Consider the following 6,064-nt stretch of genomic DNA (forward strand, 5'->3'; position numbering starts at 1 on the left):
GATCAGAGCTCCTTCTCATTTGCTATGTTTATCAGCAGGTAAATGGAAAAGTGATGTTCAGAGGTGGGTTTTCCTGATAAAACATTCTGTGTGCAACTGCCATTCATAAGCACCAGAGATCAGAGAATTATGTGCTGAGCAAGGGCAACACACATAAGTGATGCTCAGTAAATGTGTACTAAATGTTTAAATAAATATATGAATGAATAAATATCATTCATAATGGTGATATAGACTTTCCATGAACTGGCCCTAACCCAGAATTGGCCCTTCCTAATCTAGAGGAAGGACTCTGGAATTTGGAAGCACTTTGACCCATAAACCTAGTTTAGGATTTAAAACTATTCCCTGGTGGCTCAGCAGTAAAGAATCCAGCAGCCAACACCGGAGATGTGGATTCAATCCCTGGGTGGGGAAGATCCCCTGGAGAAAGAAGAGACAACCCACTCCAGTATTCTTGCCTGGGAAGTCCCATGGAAAGAGGAGCCTTGTGGACTACAGTCCATGGGTTCGCAAAGAGTCAGACACGACTTAGCAACTAAAAAACAACAAAAATAAAACCTTTGTTGAATGCTTAGTATACACCAGGCATTGAGCTAAATACTCTGCTTAGGATAACCTCATTTCATTATAATGAAGAAGATACTGTTGAACTTATACAGTCCAATTAGTTTCAGGAATCATAGATATAAAGGGATGAGGGCAACCCCTAAGGCAGCCCCTGCCTCTGGTTGTGCAACTGGGCCAGAGAGCCCTCCTGAGGGTCTTAGGGGTCACTCTTCAAAGAGAATGCTTCCATAGAGACCAACCTGAGGGAAGGGCTTCGGAGTGACTGCTCCAGGGCCCTATAGGAACCGATGCTCCCAGAACCTATCTCAAGAGATCTCTGGACTATCTGGTTAAGCGTTGAAAAGGGACTCTTCAAAGCTACCCACTTCGTGGTTGCACCTGTTTGCACTTACTGCCTTACTTACTTACAAAAGCCAAACCCTGCTGCAGTTCTTTTCACATATATTTTTACTAACCCTCACAGCATCCTAACATGTTAAGTACTCTTGTTTTCATGTTTTATAAATGAGAAAACTGAGATGTCATTAAATGAAGATTTGTTTGTCCCTGCAATCCAAGTTTCTCAAGTGGTACACTTGACCACCACCATTGTTCACATTGATCACCACCCTTTTACCCCCACACCACCATTTTGATAGAAACAAGAGTTCTTATTTCAGATCCCATTCACTTGTCACAGTTATACTTCATCAAAACTCTCTGTCCCCCTTTTTCCCATATGTAAAATAAGTTGCCTTGATTGCCCGTTTACCAAGACACTATGCATGGCTTGGGGCTTCCTCTGTGGCTCAGCAGTTAAGAATCCAGCTACAATGCAAGAGACGTAAGAGACACAGGTTCAATCCCTGGGTTAGGAAGATCTCCTAGAGGAGGGCATGGCAACCCACTCCAGTATTCTTGCCTGGAGAATCCCATGGACAGAGGAGCCTGGTAGGTTACAGTCCATAGGGTCGCAAAGAGTCGGGCATGACTGAAGCAACTTAGCAAGCAAGCAAGCAATGCATGGCTTGATCCTCCGTAAGTGAGATGAGGAGAGAGAAACTATAGACTGTGATGAGAAGCCAAACATAATGGGGAGATTTATCCCAAGATGAGAGGGTTCAGCACTTCATTAATAGCACAACTATCATAAAAGAGGGAATCCTCTATTTTCCTTGTCTGTGCATGCGTGCTTAGTTGCTTCAGATGTGTCCAACTCTTTGTGACCCCATGAGCTGTAGCTGATCAGGCTCCTCTGTCCATGGGATTCTCCAGGCAAGAATACTAGAGTGGGTTGTCATGCCCTCCTCCAGTGGATCTTCCCAATCCAGGGATCGAACCTGTGTCTCTTATGTCTCCTGGACTGGCAGGTGGGTTCTTTACCACTAGTGCCATCTGGCATTATGTATAATTTAAGACTTTAGACTGAATGTGAGGAGGGGCTGTCTGTATCCTAGACCATGGCAGATACTCAGTGGCTATCTTATGAAGCTAATCCCCTGGTTATGGGACTGCTGGACTGGCCTTAAGGCTGAGTTAAATAGAAACACAATCTGGGGTTGAGAACCATAGGATGATCCAGGTAGGAGCAGAAGCAGGAGGGAGTCTATACTCACAGACATGGCCTGTGGCTCCAGTTATAGGCAGGGGTGGGGAATTAGAAGAGGAAAAGTGTTTATTCTGGGAAACCAGAATCTGAAGTAACTACTTCATGCATGGGTCCAGGCCCAGAGCTGTGAACTAAGCTCTCATTGTAAGCACTCTTGCTGATGTGAATATCAACAAGCTTGGGCCTCCCTGCAGAGTATGCTAGGCTCCCAAGGTGCTGGTGGTAAGAGCAAAGCTCCACCATCCTGCACACTGGTGTCCTGGTTAGCAGCAGGACATCTTGACTCATGGAAGAGATTCAGTCCCATGGGCTTCCTGGTGGTGCTAGTGGTAAAGAACATGCCTGCCAATGCAGGAGACATAAGAAATGAGTGTTCGATACCTGGGTTGGGAAGATCCTCAGGAGAAAGAAATGGCAACCCACTCCAGTATTCTTGCCTAGAGAATCCTATGAATAGAGGAACCTGGCAGGCTATAGTCCATAGGGTTGTAAAGAGTCTGATAAGACTGAAGTGACTGAACACAGTCCTCAGAGCCCACCCCCCCTTTTTTTTAACACAAAAAAGAACTGGTAGTTTTAACCCTCAGTCAGTGGAGGCTGTAGCATTTCTTCAGCAACACTAATGTCATGATGCTGGGATTTAGTAGGAGATTCCAAGTCCACATCATTGTGGATCCCTGTCAATCAACTTAAACAAGGACCCCAGACACATTTTTGCTGCTTCCAGTTCCCAGACTCTCATCTGTGTTTGCATGACCGCAATTTGATGATTTTACACAAAGCTCATTGTGGCGAACCTTTACTGATACTGGTTTTTGCCTCAAACAAAACTGTGACCTCAAACTTTGGTTATTTCCATTTTACTGATGAGGAAATTAAGGCACAATACCCAAAGGGGGACAATGAATCTAAGGTGAGACCTTCAGGCCCCTATGATTTTACCCCCAAATGATGTAGGTAAGATGCTGCACTATGCTTGCAGTGAAATAGGTCCAGACGTGTCCTCACTCAAAATCATCTGGCCTCTGTAGCCTATTTACCAATGTGGTTCAATTTATCTGCCATTTCCTGGAGACTACCTGCCTTCACAAAGAATTTTCCTAGACACCAGAGGCATGTTACACTCACTCCTAATCTGGAGAATATTTTATTTTATTATTTATTTATTTTGGGGGGTATAGGGTACTTTTATTGATGGTACAGGACAAGGCAGTGCTCCCTAAGCCCCTCCCCTTCCTCAGCGCCTTGGGGATGGAAACCGTGTGGAGGTCAGGAGATTCTTAGTGTGGCGGAGGATCGAGGTGGGCCAAGGACTCCCCAGCAGCTGAGGAACTCTCTCTTCCTCTCGTGCTCCTGCTGGGGTCTGGGGACCTTACTCCTTGGAGGCCATGTGGACCATGAGGTCCACCACCCTGTTGCTGTAGCCAAATTCATTGTCGTACCAGGAAATGAGCTTGACAAAGTGGTCGCTGATGTCAATGCCAGCCCCAGCATTGAAGGTAGAAGAGTGAGTGTCGCTGTTGAAGTCGCAGGAGACAACCTAGTCCTCAGTGTAGCCTAGAATGCCCTTGAGGGGGCCCTCTGACGCCTGCTTCACCACCTTCTTGATTTCATCATACTTAGTAGGCTTCTCCAGGCGGCAGGTCAGATCTACAACAGACACGTTGTGGGTGGGGACGCGGAAGGCCATGCTGGTGAGCTTCCCATTGTGCTCAGGGATGACCTTGCCCACGGCCTTGGCAGTGCCAGTAGAAGCAGAGATGATGTTCTGGGCAGCCCCTCAGCTATCACGCCACAGCTTCCCAGAGGGGCCATCCACAGTCTTCTGGGTGGCAGTGATGGCTTGGACAGTGGTCATGAGTCCCTGCACGAGGCCAAAGTGGTCATGGATGACCTTGGCCGGGGGACTAAGCAGTTGGTGGTGCAGGAGGCGTTGCTGACGGTCTTGAGGGTGTTGTTATACTTCTCATGGTTCACGCCCATCACAAACATGGGGGCATCAGCAGAAGGCTCGGAGATGATGACCCTCTTGGCGCCACCCTTCAAGTGAGCCCCAGCCTTCTCCATGGTAGTGAAGACCCCAGTGGACTCCATCACGTACTCAGCACCAGCATCACCCCACTTGATGTTGGTGGGATCTTGCTCCTGGAAGATGGTGATGGCCTTTCCATTGATGACGAGCTTCCCTTTCTCCACCTTGACTGTGCCGTGGAACTTGCCGTGGGTGGAATCATACTGGAACATGTAGACCATGTAGTGAAGGGGTCATTGATGGTGACAATGTCCACTTTGCCAGAATCAAAAGCAGCCCTGGTGACCAGGCACTCAATGCAGCTGAATCCCTCACTCCGACCTTCACCATCTTGTCTCAGGGATGCGGCTGGCACAGCAGGGAAGTTGCGGCTATCTGTCAAATGGGCAGGAGTAGAGAGCTGGAGAATATTTTAAAATTGCAAGCTGGGTTCCAAACCAATTGAATCAGAATCTCTAGGGGTGGAGCCCATTTTTTTAACCTCTGCAGGTAATTAAAATTACAGTCAGGATTAAGAAGCATTTCTCTAGGAAAGGCAGAGACAAAGCCTAGGTCCTAACAGATGAGGTGCTCTGTTTAGTAATGGATGATCACCAGAAGTCATCAAAGAAAGGAAAATATCAAAATCTCCCTCTTGACTGAAGCATGTTAAGATAACACCAAACTAACAAAAATCCCTGGACTTATCTCAGTCTTGAGCAGGTGAGGTCATCAACACATGCTGAAGAGTAGGAAATCTTGTTCTGTCCTAAGAAAGTACAAATGATTGAAACCAGAATTCTTGTCCTTTCTCTTATGACACTGCTATTTACAAGAAGCATTCATACATCAAGCACTTATAATTTCAGAAGTAGTAAATGATCTCTAAGAGTCAGAGCAAGACAGTAATGTAAACACGTAAATGAAAGACGAAAGAAATTGCCTCATGACTTTTGTTGTTCAGTCACTCAGCCCTGTCCAACTCTTTGCAACCCCATGGACTGCTGGACACCAAGCTTCCCTGTTCTTCACCATCTCCCGGAGCTTGGTCAAACTCATGTCCATTGCATCAGTGATGCAACAGTCACCATTAATGATGTCACATTAGGAAAATCAAGAAGCTGAGAATTTTTAAAAATGTTCTACCGTATAGTCTTTTCATATTTATTAATCTTAAAAGTAAGATTATTGTTTAATCTTGTTTAATATTGAACATTGTTTCAAATATTACTTAAAATATTACAGGATGCAAGACAATTTCTTTCTCTTTGTTTCTTGCTTCCTTTTTTCCCTATTTTTTTAAAAATCCCTTTTCACTTTTACCTTTACACTCCCTGGAAAACTGATAAAATTTACATTAAGGCCCATGGATAGTCATTAATCAGGTGACATTTAAATTCACCTCATAACTTCCCACTGAAATGATGCTAGTCATATGATAGATATTTAGGTTGGTGCAAAAATAATCTTGATTTTGCATTGTTGAAATTTGCTGTTTGATATTGGGTTACATTCTTAAATTAAATGTGGTTATATTATACATCATTTTAATGTGCATTTCTCATTTTATGTTTTTTTGCTAGTGACATTACTTGCTTATTACTTATTACTTGCTGTTTATTTTACATTTATTTTAGATTAGGGAAATGCTGTTAGTCAAAAAGGCAAATTTGAGAGATTTTCTTACTTGAGTTCAAAATGGATCTTAAAGAAGCAGAGACAACTTGCAATATCAATGATACATTTGGCCCAGGAACTGCTAACAAACATATACTGCAGTGGTGGTTCAAGAAGTTTTCAAAGGAGACAGGAGCCTTGAAGATAAGGAGCATAGTGGCTGGCCATCGGAAGTTGATAATGACCAACTGAGAAGATTATTGAAGCTGATCCTCTTA

The 6,064-nt window shown here is 44.4% G+C and overlaps 1 pseudogene; it reads right to left on the reverse strand.

Moving 5' to 3' along the window:
* Positions 1-3,409: 3,409 nt before the first annotated feature.
* LOC122703574 lies at positions 3,410-4,441 on the reverse strand (annotated as a pseudogene).
* Between the last annotated feature and the right edge of the window lie 1,623 nt (positions 4,442-6,064).

Source organism: Cervus elaphus, chromosome 11, assembly GCF_910594005.1.
Source record: "Cervus elaphus chromosome 11, mCerEla1.1, whole genome shotgun sequence".
Taxonomy (NCBI): domain Eukaryota; kingdom Metazoa; phylum Chordata; class Mammalia; order Artiodactyla; family Cervidae; genus Cervus; species Cervus elaphus.